This window comes from Euprymna scolopes, chromosome 27 (genome assembly GCF_053919585.1).
Source record: "Euprymna scolopes isolate OS-2025 chromosome 27, ASM5391958v1, whole genome shotgun sequence".
NCBI lineage: Eukaryota > Metazoa > Mollusca > Cephalopoda > Sepiida > Sepiolidae > Euprymna > Euprymna scolopes.
In genome coordinates, this window is record NC_136508.1 from 113,430,249 (window position 1) to 113,455,073 (window position 24,825).

General features: G+C 29.4%; 1 long non-coding RNA gene across 1 annotated transcript; it reads right to left on the minus strand.

Annotated features, from left to right (window-relative positions):
- Nucleotides 1-608: 608 nt before the first annotated feature.
- Nucleotides 609-21,517, minus strand: LOC145249071 (uncharacterized). Its single transcript, XR_013863468.1, has 3 exons — nt 20,989-21,517; nt 2,547-2,780; nt 609-1,975 (listed from the first exon to the last, which is right to left on the minus strand). It is a non-coding gene; the product is annotated as an uncharacterized LOC145249071 (long non-coding RNA).
- Between the last annotated feature and the right edge of the window lie 3,308 nt (nt 21,518-24,825).

A 24,825-nucleotide genomic window follows, 5' to 3' on the forward strand; every position in this document is an offset into this window, starting at 1 on the left:
AAGAATCCATTTGCTTCTCTTGTTATCTTGTTATCGATTTCTATATCTTTCGTTTTCTTTTTGCAATTTTTGTTGCTGATTCATCATATCTGCAGCATTTATCATTCATCAATAACACTCAAACACTTTCTACTGAGTGAATTTTGTATGAGTAGATTGCATTTTCATATCTGTTAAACTTTTAAAGTACTTCCTCTTGCTTAATATGGTCTCTCATCATTTCCATCTATTCATCTATTTAACTTTTGAATTACTTACCCTTGATTACTATCTCATCATTTCATTTTAATATCTGTTAAACTTTTGAAATACTTACCCTTGATTACTATGGCCCCTTATCATTTCATTTTAATATCTGTTAAACTTTTGAAATACTTACCCTTGATTACTATGGCCCCTTATCATTTCATTTTAATATCTGTTAAATTTTTTAAATACTTACCCTTGATTACTAAGTTGGCCGATATGCCTGGATTATTCCAGTGTGGACTAGACTTCCTTCTTTTTGTGTTATGCACATGCGTTAACCGAATATGGCTTTTTTAAATTGTTAGTTATTTTTTAAATTTTGTTTATAAAAATAGAAATATTAAAATAGTGAAAAAGAATACAGATTTTCGGCTTTTTATTTTATGCAATCAAGTGGTTCACTAATTAGAACTAATATTTCATTTCATTACGATTAAAATTGAACAGCAGTATTTTTAAGTATAAACTGTTACAGCAGAACCAAATGACACAATCCTAGCAAATGTGTTTTATGTAATTCTGTCTAGCTTAAAAGTCTCATATGAATAAATGTGAATTCGTGTAAACATATTTTGAAAGTTTTTACTAATTGTCTTATGTTGCATTAAACATGATTGAAAAGAAAGACTATTTTCATATTCTGCAAAATTATGAGTTTTCACTCGTGTGAGTTTTCATATGTTTGACTAACGTTGATTTTTCAGAAAACGAATATCCACAAACTTCACAAGTATGTGGCTTTTCTCCGGTGTGAATTCTCATATGTCTTACTAACGATGATTTCTGAGAAGTAGAATATTCACAAACTTCACAAAAATGTGTCTTTTCCCCAGTGTGAGTTCTTATATGTCTCACTAACATTGATTTCCGAGAAGAGGAATATCCACACACTTCACAAGAATATGGCTTTTCCCCAGTGTGAATTCTAATATGTTTCACTAAGTCTGATTTTAAAGAACAAGAATATCCACACACTTCACAAGAATATGGCTTTTCCCCAGTGTGAGTTCTTATATGTCTTACTAACGATGAATTTTGAGAACAAGAATATCCACACACTTCACAAATATGTGGCTTTTCCCCAGTATGAGTTCTCATATGTCTTACTAAATTTGACTTATCAGAAGAAAAATATCCACAGTCTTTACAAGAATGTAGCATTTTTCTATTTTTAATTACTTCAGTTTATTAAAACAATCAGCTAACAATTATTTTGTTAAGATTTGGATTTTTATGATTAAATGTATGTGTATTCTTATCAACTGTTGAACATATATTCATATATATTCCAACCGAGAGATCTTTTTTAAAATGCTTCGGAATGTCACCACATTACAAAAACAACGCCTTTCTCGCTTTTTTAAAATTTTCTCATTAATTTGTTCAAGCTGAGGATGAGGCTTTATATCAAATGTTAAACATATAAGATGTTCTTATAGAATTGTATTAAATATTTTTCTTTTTTAAAGCCACATAATTTTTTCTGTAATTTGTGATTCGATCTTTTATGACGTTTTGATTTATGTTAACACATATTTAACAAAAATTTGATATTACCTTAAAGATGTGTTATGTTTTTATCACTGTTTCAAAGTTCATTCAATAGTTGAGTCCAGTATAGAAATCGTCTCAGAGATATCGCTGTACTCTTCCAATTAACATAACAAGTGTTAATAGAATAATGTTTAGAGATAATGATACTCCATTAAAATTCAATCAGGAACATCTGTAAAAAATAATGAAATTCAATATTTTTTATATTTGCATTCACATAATAGTATTATGTTTGTTGTTGTTAATATTATTGGATTGAACTCACAACCTCTAGATTAATAAATCTAAACTATTCATTGACGTAACATTACAAAAATGATCGGATATTTACTAGCTTGACAGAGAATCAGGCAATAATGGTTTTTATTAAGATGTAATCTTATTGAAATTATATCCAACCCTGTTTGTATGATTTAGATCCTGGTCAGAAGAGAAATACTTATATCGATACAATTACAATATATATTACTTAGACAATCGGATATCATAGATGTCTACAAATATCACAATATACATTTTGTATTGTTACCGTATATGTGCTGATACAAGTTCAACAACTATGTTTGTGTTAACGCTCAAAAAGGGTTTTAAATATAGCAAGTAATTTAGTGGAATGTTATTTGATAAACTCATAGCGATGGTATTCCCTTCACATACATGCATCACGACCAACGTGATGATCAGCAAAATTTAACTTCTTGTGACGTTACGATCAACGTGATGATCAGCAAAATTTAACTTACTTCTTGTGACGTTACGATCACGATTCGGTTTTGGGCTTCGGGAAAGAGTGAGTCACTCGTTTGAGACCAGCACGTTTCAGACTTTTTCTTTTCCAATCGACCACACCTGAACTCTTGCTACCAATGTCACACCGCACAATCTGAACGTCAGCAACACGAAATACTTTTCAAGAGAAGTTCAAGACTCTTTTCTTTTTGTTTTCCTTGCAGGGAATTTTTCCTGGCTTTTATATCCTATCAAAAAAATAAAAGGAAGAGACAATAAAAATAAAAATAATTTCTCTCATCATGCATTGCCTTCATGTTCTTTGGGTATATAAATGAGCCATCCTTTCCTTCTTCTTTCGCAAAGAGCGATGCAGATACGCCCGGTACGTCATATATTACTTATTTCTCTTGTTTCTAACCATAACCCAACCTTAAACGGAACCTTTTCTTTTTTTCCTTTCGCATATACCCCATCTCTCTCTCTCTCTCTCTCTGACAGTTTTTTTTATTTGAAAAACCGACTGTATCTCATTTGCATATTTGCCCAGATCTAGTTACCTCAGGTGACCACCAGTCCATAAATGGAAGAGCGGAATTTTTCCTTTCTTTCTTTCCTGAAACAGACGGTATGTTGTACCACTTTCTAATCACAATTTCAATTGCTATAACAGATAAAATACAATTACCCGAACCCTATCATTTACGTTTTAAATAAACTTTGATACCGGCATCTTTGTTTGAAACAACAAAATTTATTATTCCTTCTCATATATTTCTCAATTGTCAATCTATTATTCCAAGCTAATAATTATTTGATGAGAAATATTGGTGCATCTCTAATTCAGCTGAACATTGAAATTATTTGTAACAGCATGCCTATAACTTATCAGCGTTTAAATGTTTTATCTTTAAATGTCGGTATAGACCAATGCCTTTCATAAGGGTGTTGCCATATTGCCAGCTGGCCGTAATTATTAAATGAGTCCTGAATACCAATTTTGTCATTAATTATCCTCTTTACTGTTTGTCCGGTAAAATCTTTACATGCTCTTTAAACTGAAATAATGCAAATAACGTCTGCCTGTGCTTCGTAAACCATGTGTTAATGAACTCTGCAATCATGTTGAAGTTAAAATTGGACCACCATTTTGAAGGAGATTTTGTGTTTTATTTTCATGGAATAAACGTTTTTGCAAATTGAACGAAGGTTCTAAATAAAAGTTCGTTTAGATGTTGACAAAACTTAGTTATCTTTTTCAGCTGCTATTAACCATTTTGCATGTTTATGAAGTGCAGGCTGGCATGTGACACCAATGTTTATAAAGTATATACACTATTATAATGACGTTATAATATCAGTGAAGTATAAGCTGTTTAAGGAAAAGACTACTATAATGACGTTATATCAGTGAAGTATAAGCTGTTTAAAGAAAAGACTATTATAATTACGTTATAATATCGGTGAAGTATAAGCTGTTTAAAGAAAAGACTATTATAATGACGTTATAATATCAGTGAAGTATAAGCTGTTTAAAGAAAAGACTATTATAATGACGTTATAATATCAGTGAAGTATAAGCTGTTTAAAGAAAAGACTATTATAATGACGTTATAATATCAGTGAAGTATAAGCTGTTTAAAGAAAAGACTATTATTCTGACGTTATAATATCAGTGCAGTATAAGCTGTTTAAGGAAAAGACTATTATAATGACGTTATAATATCAGTGAAGTATAAGCTGTTTAAAGAAAAGACTATTATTCTGACGTTATAATATCAGTGAAGTATAAGCTGTTTAAGGAAAAGACTATTATAATGACGTTATAATATCAGTGAAGTATAAGCTGTTTAAGGAAAAGACTATTATAATGACGTTATAATATCAGTGAAGTATAAGCTGTTTAAAGAAGAGACTATTATAATGACGTTATAATATCAGTGAAGTATAAGCTGTTTAAGGAAAAGACTACTATAATGACGTTATAATATCAGTGAAGTATAAGCTGTTTAAAGAAAAGACTATTATAATGACGTTATAATATCAGTGAAGTATAAGCTGTCTAAAGAAAAGACTATTATAATAACGTTATAATATCAGTGAAGTATAAGCTGTTTAAGGAAAAGACTACTATAATGACGTTATAATATCAGTGAAGTATAAGCTGTTTAAAGAAGAGACTATTATAATGACGTTATAATATCAGTGAAGTATAAGCTGTTTAAGGAAAAGACTACTACAATGACGCTATAATATCGGTGAAGTATAAGCTGTTTAAGGAAAAGACTATTATAATGACGTTATAATATCAGTGAAGTATAAGCTGTTTAAAGAAAAGACTATTATAATGACGTTATAATATCAGTGAAGTATTCGCTGTTTAAAGAAAATACTATTATAATGACGTTATAATATCAGTGAAGTATAAGCTGTTTAAAGAAAAAACTATTATAATGACGTTATAATATCAGTGAAGTATAAGCTGCTTAAAGAAAAGGCTATTATAATGATGTTATAATATCAGTGAAGTATAAGCTGTTTAAAGAAAAGACTATTATATTCTTAATGTGTAAAGTGTGTGTAACAATTGCTAAATCGAATAAACCTAAAAATTAAGATTAAGAAAGATATGATTATGATTTTTGTCTGACGCATCTACGCTTACCTGATACAGAAAATAACATAACTCTTTGGTACTTTAGGATTTGTATTTCCTCTTCACGGAATGATAAATCAGTATTATTTTGCAGTTTTGTTCGGTGAGTATTTGTTTCCTTCACACTTCTATTTTGCTTGAGAAGCATGAATGCATTAATTTAGCAAAAGTTGTTCAGGCAATACCAATTTTAAGGATGTTTAAGCTATTTTATTTACATTTGCTGTTCACAATTTTACACTTTAATCTATGTTTTTTTCTGTCGAAAAAAAGTGGTAGTAGCAAGGCAGGCTTGAACCCGTACCTCGAAGGAGGAAAAGAACGACATAAAATATATGACGTTTTTGCAGTTATGACCACCGCTAAAACGGAAGTGACTTAGGTTTGAATTAAGGCTAGTCAATCGAAATGAGGGGATGACTTTTTAAAATATCATGAAAAAAGCGAACACTGAATGTAAAAAAGTGCATAGTTTAGGATTAAGGAATTAATGTTTTTAACTAATTTTTCCGTATTTGTCGTCTGAAGAGTCGAACTTCAAAAGGATACTGATCTTGTGACAATCTGTCGGTTCTGTCGAAAGTTTTAGGCAGAAATGCAAACTTACATACATAGTTATATATATTAGTAGCTCAAATTTTCGACCCAAACCGATTTAAATGCTTAGTCTTTCTATCATTATTATTATTTCGAGTTAAATTATTGTATATATGGTAATTATTATTATTATTTTCAATTAAATTATTGTGTATATGGTAATTATTATTATTATTTCCAGTTAAATAATTGTTTATAAGAAAATTATTATTATTTCGGATTAAATAATTGTGTATATGGTAATTATTATTATTTCGAGTTAAATTACTAGTTAAATTATTGTGTATGTGGTAATTATTATTATTTCGAGTTAAATTATTGTGTCTATGTTAATTATTATTATTTCGAGGTAAAATATTGTGTATATCGTAATTATTATTATTTCGAGTTAAATAATTGTGTATATGGTGATTATTATAATTTCGAGTTGAATTATTGTGTATATGGTAATTATTATTATTTGGAGTAAAATTATTGTGTATATGGTAATTATCATTATTCGAGTTAAATTATTGTGTATATGGTAATTATCATTTCGAGTTAAATTATTGTGTATATGGTTATTATTATTTCGAGTTATATTATTGTGTATTTTGTAATTATCATTATTTCGAGTAAAATTATTGTGTATATGGCAATTATTATTATTTTGGGTTAAATTATTGTGTATATGGTAATAATTATTATTATGAGTTAAATTATTGTGTATGTGGTATGTGGTAATTATTATTATTACGAGTTAAATTATTGTGTATATGGTAATTATAATTATTTCGAGTTATATTATTGTGTATATGGTCATTATTATTATTTAAAGTTAAATTATTGTGTATATTGTAATTATTATAATATCCAGATAAATTATTGTGTATATTGTAATTAATATTATTTCGAGTAAAATTATTGTTTATATGTTAATTATTATGACGTTTTGATTTATGTTAACACATATTTAACAAAAAATTGATATTACCTTAAAGATGTGTTATGTTTTTATCACTGTTTCAAAGTTCATTCAATAGTTGAGTCCAGTATAGAAATCGTCTCAGAGATATCGCTGTACTCTTCCAATTAACATAACAAGTGTTAACAGAATAATGTTTAAAGATAATGATACTCCATTAAAATTCAATCAGGAACATCTGTAAAAAATAATGAAATTCAATATTTTTTATATTTGCATTCACATAATAGTATTATGTTTGTTTTTTGTTGTTAATATTATTGGATTGAACTCACAACCTCTAGATTAATAAATCTAAACTATTCATTGATGTAACATTACAAAAATGATCGGATATTTACTAGCTTGACAGAGAATCAGGCAATAATGGTTTTGATTAAGATGTAATCTTATTGAAATTATATCCAACCCTGTTTGTATGATTTAGATCCTGGTCAGAAGAGAAATACTTATATCGATACAATTAAAATATATATATATATTGAATTCATAAATTGTTATTCTATCAAGCAACTCATTCGTTATTATATATTAGATTGGTGCAAAAATATTGCCGGTTGTTTACTTGAACTTGAACGTCAAAAAAAAACATTATTTTTTACATAAACTTAAGGTTAGATGTTTTAAATTTATTATAGTAAATGATTAATTTTATATTTTGTTATGGTCTACGGTTTGCCCAATTCTATTAATAATATTTTAATACTTTTTTCCCTGATTTGATAAGGATAGAATAGTTTAATATGTGTAGTAGGTTTGGGTGTGGATTCTATATTATTTTGATATTTTAAACTTTCTTAATTTGTTCATCATTATATTCATATGAAAAGCTACAGAAAAATTGATATAATTTTTTATATTTTGTCTTGTATATTATTTGAAAAGCTACAGACAAATTGATATATTTTTTATATTTTGTCTTGTATATTATTTGAAAAGCTACAGAAAAATTGATAGTTTTTTTTATATTTTGTCTTGTATATTATTTGAAACTGCAAGCGTTTTTATCGATGTGTTCATCTATATCTTTATCTATACATTAACAAAAACTTTAAAGATATTACAAAAGCTGATTCAAAGAAGGTGATTTTTCCCAACTCTGCCAATTACTTAGACAATCGGATATCATAGATGTCTACAAATATCACAATATACATTTTGTATTGTTACCGTATATGTGCTGATTCAACTTCAACATCTATGTTTGTGTTAAGGCTCAAAAAGGGTTTTAAATATAGCAAGTAATTTAGTGGAATGTTATTTGATAAACTCATAGTGATGGTATTCCCTTCACATACATGCATCACGATTAACGTGATGATCAGCAAAATTTAACTTCTTGTGACGTTACGATCAACGTGATGATCAGCAAAATTTAACTTACTTCTTGTGACGTTACGATCAGGATTTGGTTCTGGGCTTCGGGAAAGAGTGAGTCACTCACTTGACACCAGCACGTTTCAGACTTTTTCTTTTCCAATCGACCGCACCTGGGCTCTTGCTACCAATGTCACACCACACAATCTGAACATCAGCAACACGAAATACTTTTCAAGAGATGTTCAAGACTCTTTTCTTTTTGTGTTCCTTGCACGGAATTTTTACTGGCTTTTATATCCTATCAAAAAAATAAAACGAAGAGACAATAAAAAAAAAATAATTTCTCCCCTCATGCACTGCCTTCCCAAGATGTTCTTTGGGTATATAAATGAGCTTTCCATCCTTTCCTTCTTCTTTCCCAAAAAGTGATTCAGATACGCCCGGTACATCGTATATTACTTATTTCTCTTGTTTCTAACCATAACCCAACCTTAAACGGAACATTTTCTTTTTTCCTTTAGCATATACCCCACCCCTCTCTCTCTCTCTCTCTCTCTGACAGTTTTTTTATTTGAAAAACCGACTGTATCTCATTTGCATATTTGCCCAGATCAAGTTACCTCAGGTGACCACCAGTCCATAAAAGGAAGAGCAGAATTTTTCCTTTCTTTCTTCCTTTCCTGAAACAGATGGTATGTTGTACCACTTTCTAATCACAATTTAAATTGCTATAAACAGATAAAATACAATTACCCGAACCCTATCATTGACGTTTTAAATAAACTTTGATACCGGCATCTTTGTTTGAAACAACAAAATTTATTATTCCTTCTCATATATTTCTCAATTGTCAATCTATTATTCAAAGCTAATAATTATTTGATGAGAAATATTGGTGCCCCTTTAATTCAGCTGAACATTGAAATTATTTGTAACATGCCTTTAACTTATCAGCATTTAAATGTTTTATCTTTAAATGTCGGTATAGACCAATGCCTTTCATAAGGGTGTTGCCATATTGCCAGCTGGCCGTAATTATTAAATGAGTCCTGAATACCAATATTGTCATTAATTATCCTCTTTACTGTTCGTCCGGTAAAATCTTTACATGCTCTTTAAACTGAAGTAATGCAAATACCGTCTGCCTGTGCTTCATAAACCATGTGTTAATGAACTCTGCAATCATGTTGAAGTTAAAATTGGACCACCATTTTGAAGGAGATTTTGTGTTTTATTTTCATGGAATAAACGTTTTTGCAAATTGAACGAAGGTTCTAAATAAAAGTTCGTTTAGATGTTGACAAAACTTAGTTATCTTTTTCAGCTGCCATTAACCATTTTGCATGTTTATGAAGTGCAGGCTGGCATGTGACACCAATGTTTATAAAGTATATACACTATTATAATGACGTTATAATATCAGTGAAGTATAAGCTGTTTAAAGAAAAGACTATTATAATGACGTTATAATATCAGTGAAGTATAAGCGGTTTAAAGAAAAAGACTATTATAATGACGTTATAATATCAGTGAAGTATGAGCTGTTTAGAGAAAAGACGATTATAATGACGTATTATAATCAGTGAAGTATGAGCTGTTTAAGGAAAAGACTCCTATATTCTCAATGTGTAAAGTGTGTGTAACAATTGCTAAATCCAATAAACCTAAAAATTGAGATGAAGAAAGATATGATTATGATTTTTGTCTGACGCATCTACGCTTATCTGATACAGAAAATAACATAACTCTTTGGTACTTTAGGATTTGTATTTCCCCTTTACGGAATGATAAATCAGTATTATTTTGCGGTTTTGTTTGGTGACTATTTGTTTCCTTCACACTTCCATTTTGCTTGAGAAGCATGAATGCATTAATTTAGCAAAAGTTGTTCAGGGAAGAGACAACTGTTTTTGATATTGCAAGATGGCTTCAGCAACATTATCATTGTATAGAATGTTAAGAATTATTCTCTTTGTCATTTTTACAGCATTTTAATTGAGGTTATGCAACTTATATATATTTGATATTGCAAGACAGCTTTAGCGACATACATTATCATTGTATAGAATGTTAAAAATTATTCTCTGTCATTTTTACAGCATTTTAATTGAGGTTATGCAATTTATATATAAGGAAATGATGGAATATGTTGGAATTCAAATTGCAATACCAATTTTAAGGATGTTTAAGCTATTTTGCTTACATTTGCTGTTTGCAATTTTACACTTTATTCTATGTTATTTTCTGTCAAAAAAAAGTGGTAGTAGCAAGGCAGGCTTGAACCCGTACCTGGAAGGAGGAAAAGAACGAGATAAAGAATGTGATGTCTTTGCAGTTACGACAACCGCCAAAACGGAAGTGACTTAGGTTTAAATTAAGGCTAGTCAATCGAAAAGAGGGGATGACTTTTGAAAATATTGGTGAAAAAAGCGAACCCTCAATGTAAAAAAAGTGCGCAGTTGAGGATGAAGGAATTAATGTTTTTAGCTAATTTTTCCGTATTTGTCGTCTGAAGAGACGAACTTACAAAACAATACTGATCTTGTGAAAATCTGTCAGTTCTGTCGAAAGTTTTAGGCAGAAATGCAAACTTACATACATAGTTATATATATTACTAGCACAAATTTTCGACCCGAAACCAATTTAAAAGCTTGCCCTGTCTATCATTATTATTATTTCGAGTAAAATTATTGTGTATATTAATTATTATTATTTCGAGTTAAATTATTGTGTATATGAAAATTATTATTATTATTTCCAGTTAAATTATTGTGTATATGGTAATTATTATTATTATTTCAAGTTAAATTATTGTGTATATGGTAATTATTATTATTATTTCCAGTTAAATTATTGTGTATATGGTAATTATTATTATTATTTCCAGTTAAATTATTGTGTATATGAAAATTATTATTATTCGACTTAAATTATGGTGTATATGGTGATTATTATTATAGCGAGTAAAATTATTGTGTATATGGTAATTATTATTCTGAGTTAAATTATTGTGTATGTGGTAATTATTATTATTTCGAGTAAAATTATTGTGTATGTGGTAATTATTATTATTTTGAGTTGAATTATTGTGTATATGGTAATTATTATTATTTCGAGGTAAATTATTCTGTATATGTTAATGATTATTATTTCGAGATAAATTATTGTGTATGCGGAAATTATTACAATTTCGATTTAAATTATTGTGTATATGGTAATTAGTATTATTTCAAGTAAAATTATTGTGTATATAGTAACTATTGTTATTTCAAGTGAAATTATTGTGTATGTGGTAATTATTATTATTTAAAGTTACATTATTGTGTATATTGTGATTATTATTATTTGCAGTAAAATTATTGTGTATATAGTAATTATTATTATTTCGAGTTTAATTATTGTGTATATGTTAATTATTATTTTTTCGAGCTTATTATTGCATATGTGGTAATTATTATTATTCTGAGTTAAATTATTGTGTATGTGGTAATTATTATTATTTTGGGTTAAATTATTGTGTATATGGTAATTATTATTATTTTGTAGTTAATTTATTGTGTATGTGGTAATTATTATTATTTCAAGGTTAATGATTGTGTATATGGTAATTATTATTATATCGAGTTAAATTATTATGTATATGGTAATTATAATTGATTTCAGTAAAATTATCGTGTATATGCTACATATCATTATTTTTAGTTAAATTATTGTGTATATGGTAATTATTATTTCGAGTTAAATTATTGAGTACATGGTTATCATTATTATTTTGAGTAAAATTATTGTTTATATGGTAATTATTATTATTATTATTATTTCGAGTTTTATTATTGTGTATATGGTAATTATTATGTCAAGTGTAATTATTGTGTATAGGGTAATTATTATTATTGCGAGTTAAATTATTGTGTATATGGTAATTATTATTATTTCGAGTTAAATTATTGTGTATATGGTAATTATTTTTATTGTGAGTAAAATTATTGTGTATATGGTAATTATTATTATTTCGAGTTAAATTATTGTGTATATGGTAATTATTTTTATTGTGAGTTAAATTATTGTGTATATGGTAATTATTATTATTTCGAGTTAAATTATTGTGTATATGGTAATTATTTTTATTGTGAGTTAAATTATTGTGTATATGGTAATTATTATTATTTCGAATAAAATAATTCTGTATATGGTAATTATAATTTTTTTAGTACAAATTATTGTGTATGTTGTGATTATTATTATTTCAAGTAAAATTATTGTTTATATGGTAATTATTATTTCAAGCTAATTATTGCGTATGTGGTAATTATTATTATTCAGAGTTAAATTATTGTTTATGTCGTAATAATTATTATTTTGTGTTAAATTATTGCGTATATGGTAATTATTATTTCGGGTTAAATCATTGTGTATATGGTAATTATTATTGAGAGTTTACTTATTGTGTATATGATTATTATTATTTTGAGTTAAATTATTGTGTATACGGTAATTCTTATTTTGAGTTAAATTGTTGTGTATATGTTAATTATTACTTTGAGTAAAATTATTGTGTATAATGTAATTATTATTATTTCGAGTTTAATTATTGTGTATATGGGAATTATTATTATTTCCAGGTGAATTATTGTGTATATGGTAATAATTATTTATTTGAGTAAAATTATTGTGTATATTGTAATTGTTATTATATTGAGTTAAACTATTGTGTATATGGTAATTATAATTATTTTGAGTTAAATTATTGTGTATATGATAATTATTATTATTTTGAGTTAAATTATTGTGTATATGGTAAATGTAATTATTTCGAGTTAAATTATTGTGTATATTGTAATTATTATTATTCTTGTTAAATTATTGTGTATATAGTAATTATTTTTATTCTGAGTTAAATTATTGTGTATATTGTGATTACTATTATTTCGAGTTAAATTATTTTGTATATGGTAATTAGTATAATTTCGAGTAAAATTATTGTGTATATGACAATTATTATGATTACGAGTTAAATTATTGTGTATATTGTAATTATTATTCTAGTTAAATTATTGTGTATGTAGGAATTATTATTGTTTCAAGTTAAATTATTGTGTATATGGTAATTATTATTTAAAGGTAAATTATTTTGTATATGGTAATTATTATTATTTCGAATTTAATTATTAGGGATATTGGTATTATTATTATTTTGAGTTAAATTATTGTGCATATGGTAATTATTATTTAGAGCTTATTATTGCGTATGTTGTAATTATTATTAATTCGAGTTAAATTATGGTGTATATGGTAATTATTAATATTTTTGCCGTAATTATTGTGTATGTCGTAATTATTATTATTTTGAGTTAAATTATTGTGTATATGGTAATTATTATTATTCTGAGTTTAATTGTTGTGTATATGGTAATTATTATAATTTCGAGTTGAATTGTTGTATATATGGTGATTATTATTATTTTGAGTTAAATTATTGTGTATATCGTAATTATTATTTCGAGTTAAATTATTGTGTATATTGTAATTATTATTATTTCGAGTAGAATTATTGTGTATCTGGTAATTATTATTATTTCAAGTTTAATTATTGTGTATATGGGAATTATTATTATTTTGAGTAAAATTACTTTGTATATGGTAATTATTATTTCGAATTTAATTATTGTGTATATGGTAGGTATTATTATTTTGAATTAAATTATTGTGTATATAATAATTATTATTATTTCGAGTAAAATTATTGTGTATGTCGCAATTATTATTATTATTTTGAGTTCAATTATCGTGTATATTGTAATTTATATGATTTCGGGGTAAATTATAGTATATATGGTAATTATTATTATTTTGAGAAAAATTATTGTGTCTATGGTAATTATTATTATTTTGAGTTAAATTATTGTGTATATTGTAATTTATATGATTTCAGGGTAAATTATAGTATATATGGTAATTATTATTATTTTTCATAAAATTATTGTGTATATGGTAATTTTTATTATTTCAAGTTAACTTATTGTGTATATGGTAATTATTATTTCGAGTTAAATTATTTTCTATATGATTATTATTATTTTGAGTTAAATTATTTTGTATACAGTAATTATTATTTCGAGTTCAATTATTGTGTATGTGGTAATTATTATTTTGAGTTTAATTATTGTGTATATGGTAACTATTATTATTTCAAGTTGAATTATTCTGTATATGGTAATTATTTTTATTTCGAGTTAAATGATTGTGTATATGGTAATTATTATAATTTTGAGTTGAATTGTTGTATATATGGTAATTATTATAACTTCGGCTTAAATTATTGTGTATATGGTAATTATTATTTTTTTTAGTTAAATTATTATGTATATGGTAATTATTATTATCTCGAGTTAAATTATTGTGTATATGGTAATTAATAGTATTTCGAGATAAATTATTGTGTATATTGTTATTATTATTATTTGAGTTAAATTATTGTGTATATGTTATTATTTTAAATAAAATTTTGTGTATTTGTGATTATTATTATTTCAAGTAAAATGTTTGGTTATGTGATCATTATTATTTCAAGTTAAATTATTGTGTATATGGTAATTATTATTATTCTGAGTTTAATTGTTGTGCATATGGTAATTCTTATAATTTCGAGTTTAATTGTTGTATATATGGTGATTATTATTATTTCGAGTTAAATTATTGTGTATATCGTAATTATTATTTCGAGTTAAATTATTGTGTATATTGTAATTATTATTATTTCGAGTAGAATTATTGTGTATCTGGTAATTATTATTATTTCAAGTTTAATTATTGTGTATATGGGAATTATTATTATTTTGAGTAAAATTACTGTGTATATGGTAATTATTATTTCGAATTTAATTATTGTGTATATGGTAGGTATTATTATTTTGAATAAAATTATTGTGTATATAATAATTATTTTTTTGAGTTAAATTATTGTGTATATGGTAATTATTATTAATTCCAGTTAAATTATTGTGTATGTTGCAATTATTCTTATTTTGAGTTCAATTATCGTGTATATGGTAATTATTATTATTCAGAGAAAAATTATTGTGTATATGGTAATTATTATGATTTTGAGTTAAATTATTGTGTATATGGTAATTAATATGATTTCGAGTTACATTATTGTGTTTATGGTAATTATGATTATTTTGAATTTTTTTAATTGTGTATATGGTTTTATGAATTTATTTAATTGTGTATATGGTAATTAATATTATTTCGAGTTAAATTATTGTTTTTACATTGTTATTATTATTATTTTGAGTTAAATTATTCTGTACGTGGTAATTATTATTTCGACTATATTGTTGTGTATATGGAAATTATTTTTATTTTGGGTTAAATTATTGTGTATATGGTAATTATTATTATTTTGAGTTTAATTATTGTGTATATGGTTATTATTATTATTATTTCGAATTAGGTTATTACATATATGGTAAATTTTATTATCCTGAATTAAATTATTGTGTATATTTTAATTATTATTATTGGGAGTTTAATGATTGTGTATATGGTAATTATTATTATTTCCAGTGAAATTATTGTGTATATGGTTATTATTATTATTTTGAGTTAAATTGTTGTGCATATGGTAATTATTATTATTTCCAATTAAATTATTGTGCATATGGTAATTATTATTATTTCGAGTTAAATTATTGTGTATATGGTAATTATTATTTCGAATTAAATTATTGTGTATATGTTAATTATTATTATTTTGAGTTGATTTATTGAGTATATGGTAATTATTATTATTTCAAATTAAATTATTGTGTATATGGCAATTATTATTATTTGTAGTTAAATTATTGTGTATATGATAATTATTATTATTTTGAGTTTTATTATTGTTTATACGGTAAATATTATTATTTTGAGTTCAATTATTGTGTATATGGTAATTATTATTATTTCGAGTAAAATTATTATGTATATGGTAAATATTATTATTTTTAGTTCAATAATTGTGTATATGGTAATTATTATTATTTCGAAGTAATATATTGTGTATATGGTAATTATTATTTTTTTTAGTTAAATTATTCTGTATATGGTTGCTATTATTATTATTTCGAGTTAAATGGCGGTGTACATGGTAATTATTATTATTTTGAGTAAAATTATTGTGTATATGGTAATTATTATTATTTTGAGTTCAATTATTGTGTATATGGTAATTATAATTATTTCAAGTTGAATTATTGTGTATATGGTAATTATTATTATCATTTCAAGTTAAATTGTTGTGTATATGGTAATTATTATTTCGAGTAAAATTATTTTTGTATATAGTAATTATTATTATTGCGAGTTAAATTGTTGGGTATATGGCAATTATTATTTTGATTTAAATTATTGTGTATATTGTAATTATTATTATTTTGAGTTAAATTATTGTTTATATGGTAATTATTATTATTTTGAGTTAAATTATTGATTATATGGTAATTATTATTATTTTGAGTTAAATTATTGGTTATATGGTATTTAGTATCATTTCGAGTTAAATTATTGTTTATATCGTAATTATTATTATTTCGAATTAAATTATTGGGTATATGATTATTATTATTATTATTTTTAGTTAAATTATTGGTTATATGGTAATTATTATTATTTCGAGTTAAATTATTGTTTATATGGTAATTATTATTATTTCGAGTTAAATTATTGTGTATATTGTAATTATTATTATTTCAAGTAAAATTATTGTTTATATGGTAATTATTTTTATTTCGAGTTTAATTATTGTGTATATTGTGATTATTACTATTTCGAGTTAAATGACTGTGTAAATGGTAATTATTATTATTACGAATTAAATTATTGTGTATATGGTAATTATAATTATTTCAAGTTAAATTATTGTTTATATGGTAATTATTATTATTATTATTTCAAGTTAAATTGTTGTGTATATGGTAATTATTATTTCGAGTTAAATAATTTTTGTATATAGTAATTATTATTATTATTGCGAGTTAAATTGTTGGGTATATGGCAATTATTATTTTGAGTTAAATTATTGTGTATATTGTAATTATTATTATTTTGAGTTAAATTATTGTTTATATGGTAATTATTATTATTTTGAGTTAAATTATTGGTTATATGGTATTTAGTATCATTTCGAGTTAAATTATTGTTTATATCATAATTATTATTATTGCGAATTAAATTATTGTGTATATGGTAATTATTATTATTTTGAGTTGATTTATTTATTTATTTTTTTTTTTTACACAGTGATCACCACTTATCAAGGCCCGGAAGCCACTCAGGGATAAGGGTTATTGCAAGTACATTACGTTAGTGAGGAGATTTGATGAAGTGTTTAATTAGGGGGGGCGGTTCATTAGGAATTTGTTAACATTAGACTTGAAGACATCCAAGTTGTAGTCCGGAGGGAAGCAGGCAGACAGAACAGAGTTCCACAGGCGTGCAGTTCTAAGAAAGAAGCTTTGTTCATGAAATCCGCGTTTTGATTTAGGCACAGATATAGAGTGGGGGAAATTTTTCACAGTGGATTCAGCTAGACGGGTGTTTTTCGTGAAAGATTGGCGAGGGGGGACCAGGGATTGGAGTTCAGACGAGCACCTTCCATGAAAATAACGATAAAACAAGGATAGGCTCGCAACGTCTCTTCTGTGGGAGAGGGGTTGCAGGGTAGAGAAAAGGGCATCCCCCACTAAACCACGAAGTCTATTTTGTACTCTGTCAAGACATGATAGGCTGTTTTTGGCAGCTCCTGCCCAGATATGGCAACAGTATTCCATCCTTGGCCGTACTTGGCTTTTATATAGATAGAGAATTGCATCAGTAGTGAGATATCTTCTGGAGCGGTAGAAGGATCTCACCATCTTTCCAGCGACCTTGGCAACAGACTTGACGTACGTGTTCCATTTCAGATCAGGAGTAAAGGTCAAACCCAGAAGCTTGTCAAAACACGGGGCCTCACCCAGACGAGAGCCATCCATCACAATTGATGCCAGCTGGGGATCAGAGCGTTGATGACGTAAGGATAGGAGTTTGGTTTTGGATGCATTAAAGGTAACCAGCCACATCTTCCCCCACTGAACCACGCGCTCGAGATCAGAGGAGAGAGAATCCGAGAGAACTTCGTCATTTACAGCCTTTGATGTGTTGCCGTAGATGGTCGTGTCATCAGCATAGATGTCAACGAATGATTTAAGTATGTGTTTAGGGAGGTCATTGATGTAGATCAGGAAGAGAGTTGGGCCCAGGATTGACCCCTGAGGGACTCCAGCATTTATATTGCAGGCCACCGATTTTTGTCCATCTACCACTACTCTTATGAGCCTATCGGAGAGAAATGATTTAATGATTGAGAAAACATTTCCAGTTATACCGTAGCTGGAAATCTTGTGAATTATGCCATACTTTGTCAAAGGCCTTTGATATGTCAAGAGCAATTGCCCTAGAAAGGAAGCCTTTGTCAAGAGATTCACTAATCCTGTGGGATATAACCGTCAGCACATCTGCGGTAGATCTTGAAGAGCGGAAACCATATTGTGTGTCACTAAGAAGGTTATTCCTGCTGAGGTGGTTGACTATTTCTCTATTTAATATGGATTCCAGCAACTTACTCATAACACAGAGAAGACTTATTAGTCTGTACTGAGAGAGAAATGACTTATCACCTGAATTCTTAAATACAGGGCAAACTGATGAGGTCTTCCAGGGGGTCGGAAAGCACTTCTCCTTAAGGCAGCGCTTAAATAGTTTCGTAAGTATGGGAGCAAGTTCTGGTTGAAGCTTTTTTAACACTATAATTGGGATGCCATCAGGGCCAGTTGCTTTACTGGAATCTAGGTTTTTTATTAGCTTGGCGACCTCATGCACGGATATTTGTATGTTACCTAGCTTGTTCTGTGTTATAGGAGGAAATATGGGGAGTTGATGGCCTTCATCGCATAGGGTAGAATTAGCTGCAAAGTTCTTTGCAAATAGTTTGGCCTTGTCTGACACTGACGAGATAACCTCTGGTCCATTGATAATGGTTGGGATAGAACGCACACTTCTGTTCAGGATCCTATTTGTTATTTGCCAAAACTGGTGGGAACCAAGCCGCTGATCAGCTACCTTGGATTTAACAGACTGGGCATATAGCTCTCTTGCATTTTTTATTACTCTTTTACAGTGGTTGCTGGCAGTCCTGAAAGCAGCTTTAGTCTCAGTGCATCTATTACGTTGGTAGCTATGGAAAAAGTGATTTCTGTGCGCAATAGCAGCAGCACATTCTGGGGAGAACCATGAGTGGCTGTTACGTTTTTGTTGGAATTTTTTAGATGGTATGAATTGGTCTATGCCTACAATTAACCATTCCGTCAGATCTGATACTATAGAGGACACTTCCTTTTTAAACATGGAGTGCAGAGGTAAATCAGATATGAATGTACGGAAGCTATCCCAGTCAGCCATAGAGTATCGGTATACAGTACGGTGGAGGGGTACGTCTGATGGTTTCTTACATTTCGTTTTTATCTTAACTGATACGACGGAGTGGTCAGAGGATCCTAGAGGAGAATGAACGGTACATGAACATAGCTCAGGGGAAGTTGAGAGAAAAAGGTCTAAGAGGCTTGCATATTGATTGGGTGTATTGGGCACATGGGTGGGTGCGCGAACAATTTGAGTGAGGTCATAAGCAATGGCAAAATCATGACAAAACCTCCCCTCATCATCTGTCTTATTTTAATGGGTCAGCCATTCCACGTTATGGACGTTGAAGTCACCACAGATGTGGATGTAAGCCGAGGGATGTGAAGACAGTATGTGGTCTATTTTCTCAGATATGCTCTTAAAGATAGTAACTCCGCTGTTGTGGGGCCTATAGAGGGCAAATATAAATGCAGTGGTGTTAGCAAGTGCAACCCTGAAGCACATATAGGGTAAATTAGGATCTTCTCTAGAGATATCCCTATTGTGTATATGGTAATTATTATTATTTCAAATTAAATTATTGTGTATATGGCAATTATTAATATTTCGAGTTAAATTATTGTGTATATGGTAATTATTATTATTTTGAGTAAAATTATTGTGTATACGGTAAATATTATTATTTTGAGTTCAATTATTGTGTATATGGTAATTATTTTTATTTTGAGTTAAATTATTGTGTATTTTGTAATTATTATTATTTCGAGTTAAATTATTGTTGATATGGTAATTATTTTTATTTCGAGTTAAATTATTGGGTATATGATAATTATTATTATTTTGAGTTAAATTATTGGTTATATAGTTATTATTATTTGGAGTAAAATTATTGGGTATATGGTAATTATTATTATTTCAAGTTAAATTATTGTTTATATGGTAATTATTATTATTTCGAGTTAAATTATTGTGTATATTGTAATTATTATCATTTCGAGTTAAATTATTGTTTATACGGTAATTATTATTATTTCGACTTAAATTATTGTGCATATGGTAATTATTATTATTTTGAGTTAAATTATTGGTTATATGGTATTTAGTATCATTTCGATTTAAATTATTGTTTATATGGTAATTATTATCATTTCGAGTTAAATTATTGTGTATATGGTAATTATTATTTAGAGTTAAATTATTGTGTATATGGTAAGTATTATTATTGTCCATGTTATCATTACTTAAATAAACACATTTAGTACAAAATTGCACGAAATTCTATATGTTAGATTGAAAAAATATTTTAAAGAGATTATTTTGAAATAGAAGCTTCACACATTTTTTTTGCGAAATCAATATTTTTATATGATTGCAATAAAAAAAATAAACTTATTTTAATGTTTTTAATTAATTTAAAAACTTATTGGATTTAAATTTGTTACAGTGTATAATGAAAGAAAAATAATAATAACTTACCTTTCTTTTTACTGGAATTCAATTACGAAAAAATCATCGGGATAATTTCGTTCTTCTTTAGTAATTTGATACAATTTTTGTTTTGTGTGTCCAATTCATGAAGAAATTAAATATTTGAAAATATAAAAGAATCAAAATTAAAAGATGAAAAACACGATTTAAACGTGAAATTATTTAAATAGAAAATCAACTGCTAAGGAACAAAGAACTTAAGGTCATCGTAATAATACGGTGTCATCATTATTTCGTTCTTCGTGTAAAAATGTCCGTTCATTAGTTAACCGTGCCGAATTGTTCTCCTATCAAGTTTAGATTATATTTGTCAACGCTTCAGGCTTGTAAGGCTGCTGTAAGACTGGGTATTTAATTATTGGGACGTCGAACTACTGTTGACGTCCATTAACGAGAACACTCGTGTTATATTTCCGTTAAAGTAAAAGTGTCTATGGCACGTGATTTTGCACACGTTCCTTTTTCCTTTTTAAAACGACTGAGTTTTCTTCTTCAACATTTCGTTACTGTGGTTAAATACAATGACTCCACAACTCAATCTTCACTCTTCAATCCTGCAGTCCAATGCACTTCTGACAGCAATTGCTTCTGCCAAACAAAAAAGACACCCTCTCTCCCAAATACAGGCTTTTTATAGGACAAAACCGTCCAAAGTTATTTGCATACTCTTCCCATGATCTCTAGTCTATAAATAGACGCAGTGGCCATTCTCTTCTTCTTCTTTCACTCTCTGAAGCGGGCGTCGCCAGTGGTAAATGGTTTGCACGATTTTTTTTTTTTACTACACGCCCCCATGATCATTAAAGATCATTCACATCTCATAATCCCGTGTCCAGATCGGCGCATTGCGTTCTCTTTGCGGTCTCTTCATCGGCACCGGTTCATCTTCATCACTCCCTGGCTCAGTACCACCATCCTCATCACCTAAATGGACCACACGCCTTAAATCTAAAACATGTCGTGGCATTCCATTGACACTTAAGTTGTTTGGAGATTGCACTCCTGTTATCACTCCTCTTCCCCACTGCGTTGTGCATCGGGCATTAGGCGGTTTCACCCAAACTTCTTCTCCTATTTGGATTCTGGCTGGTCCTTGATCATTAATTTCCGGTGACATGTCTCTAGGATGTCTCCATTCGTAATTAAAGATTGCTCTATGTGGCACTGTGTCATCTCTTTGCCCGACCTTAGGGGACATGTTGTACCAAAATGTGGCCTCTTCAGGCGATATTCTTCCTCTCTCAGCTATTGCTTTCACGGTCCGATGATGTCGCTCCACAATGCCATTTCCTCCAGGTCTGTAGGCTGCCCTGTAATAACTTTTAATCTTCCATTTTTTTAGCATCGTCTGAAAGATTTCTGAGCGAAAAACAGTGTCGTTGTCCATTATCACCTCCCTTACTAGACCTCGTTCAAGCATCACCTTTTCTAATTCAGTTGCAACTGCAGATGCGGCTTCCACTCGCAGTTCCTTCCATATCGCCAGTCTACTTGGCCCACAATCAATTATTGATAAGTACGCTCCCCCTCGGTAGTGTGCTATGTCAATAGCTAGTCTCGTCCAGTTCGTTAAAACTCCAATTTCCCCAGGATTATGTATATTTGGGGCAGGATCGATCGATTGACACCGAACACAGTTCTTTACTATCATCTGAATTTCTTCCCGTTTTACATTCGGATCCACTTGCCTCACCAAATATAATGTTCTCTCCACTCCCATGTGATGCATGTCATGCAACTCTTTAATTTCTCCAATTCCAAGACAGCATATCGGCGCCTCCTCTTTCTCAATTAACCACTGTTTTTTTATCCGTGTTAGCGCATCTGCCTTGTTTCTTTCAGAAGGCACAAACACTGCTTTTATCTGCAGTTTCAATTCAGACATCAACTCTCTAAGCATCCCTAATCTCCGCTTTATTATCACTTCTCCAGTGCCCTTTGTTCGTATTCTGCCACTCTCCTCCACAGTAGAGTTCACCCAACTGAGTACAGTGGCTGAATCAGTTCTTATTTCAATATTTGTCAGTCTCCATTTGATAGCCAAATTGACACCCTTTAGAACAGCATCTAATTCAGCTATGTTAATGTGATTAAAGTCATCACTTTTCCTCAGCCAAGTTGCATCTTCCGCCACTACACCGCCAATCTCGACAACCACGCCAGTTGCAACATTGCTTGCATCACACCACACGACTCCTGTGCTCACTTCAGGTATGTGCCAAGCGCCATTAACAGGGTCTTCTTTTTTCACCTCAGCTAGAACCTCCTGCATCACTTTCATGGTTCTGCAATCAACTTTTTCTTCCCAATCCACTCCATTTGCTCTTCTTTTCACATAACTGCATGCTAATCGCAGCCATCCAGCAATTGGATAGTGCCCCAATAATTTACCACAGATCGAAAATAGCTCCCGCCTACTAATTTCTCCTCCCATCTCTGGGATCTCGTTGCCTCTCCTGAACATTAGTGCACCCATCTTATTTTTCATAAGCTTAAGGCCCAGTGCCGCTCCTCCATCCAGGGATTCCGGAGATTTTGCTGCTAACCCAAACCCCTTCAAATGTTCCACAACTTCCTGTGTCGATATTTTCGTTACGTCTACCATTATATCATCAATGTATGAATCAGTGGCCTCTTTCGTCCTACTTCCTTTCTTTAATACTGTTTTTAAAATGGCTGCCATAATCTTTGGTGCGACATTAAGTCCGAATCCTAATCGTGTTAGGCAATAGGTTTTTCCTTTATAACAGACCAGCTGGTACTGCCATAGTTCCTTTGCCACATGTAGTTGCAGGTAGGCAGACTTAAGGTCCACTATTGCGGTCCCTACTACCAACTGTCTCCACTTTCTTATCTTTTCATCACATACATCTATTATGTCGCTCCCTGTATGACACGCCACAAAACGGTTCAACTCACGAAAGTCGAACACTGGCCTAACTTTCCCTTTTGTGGCCTGAAATACTGCCATCAATGGCAACACGCCTTTTCTTTCTCCTTTCCATGGTAACAGAATACCATCCGATATCCATCTTTCTACCTCTTTCTCGAATTCTAATTTCTTATCGCCTTCCAGAGAGTTTTTATAATATTGGACTTTGTTCTGCAATACTGGAGGCTCTCCCTTCCATGTCCATCTTACTGTCCATTTATCTCCATCGAAGTTTGCTTCAAAGTCTTTATCCTCGATTTTGCAAACATTCAGCTGATGGGCAGCCACGGCACATTGTATATCTCCAAACTTCACTTTGGCTTTCTTTATAGTTACACCTCCCAGCTCATTAATAACGTCCATTCCAATTATGACGTCGATCCCATCAACGATGTGATTCATCAAGATTGCCCTCACCTTTACGTGCATTCCACAGACTTTTATCTCCACTTGTCTGGCTCCTTCACATTCTATATTCCTCCCATCAACTGCTTTCACTGTACCGCTCCTTCCATATCCCTTCAAAAGTTTGGAATTGATTAAAGTAGTGGTGCACCCAGTATCGACAAGTGCAGTCATTACAGAATCATTCACCTCTACTTCTATTATAGGAAGAGGCCAGTATCGCGCCTTCATTTCATTGCTAGGGTAGCTTGCGGCGCAGAAGCTTCCCCTTGCCCGTTTCCCTGAATCTGAGGACAATATCTCGCAATGTGGCCAAATTTTCCACAATTGTAGCATGTTGCCCTGGCCCTAGGGATCTCTGTGCAATCTTTTTTTAGGTGCGGTCCTTGACATCTAAAGCACTGAAGGCTTGATTCTTTCTTTCCCTTATTAGTCTCATTAGTTTGCGCACTTGCGGCCAATGTCCGAGTTTCTACGACTCTTCTGCT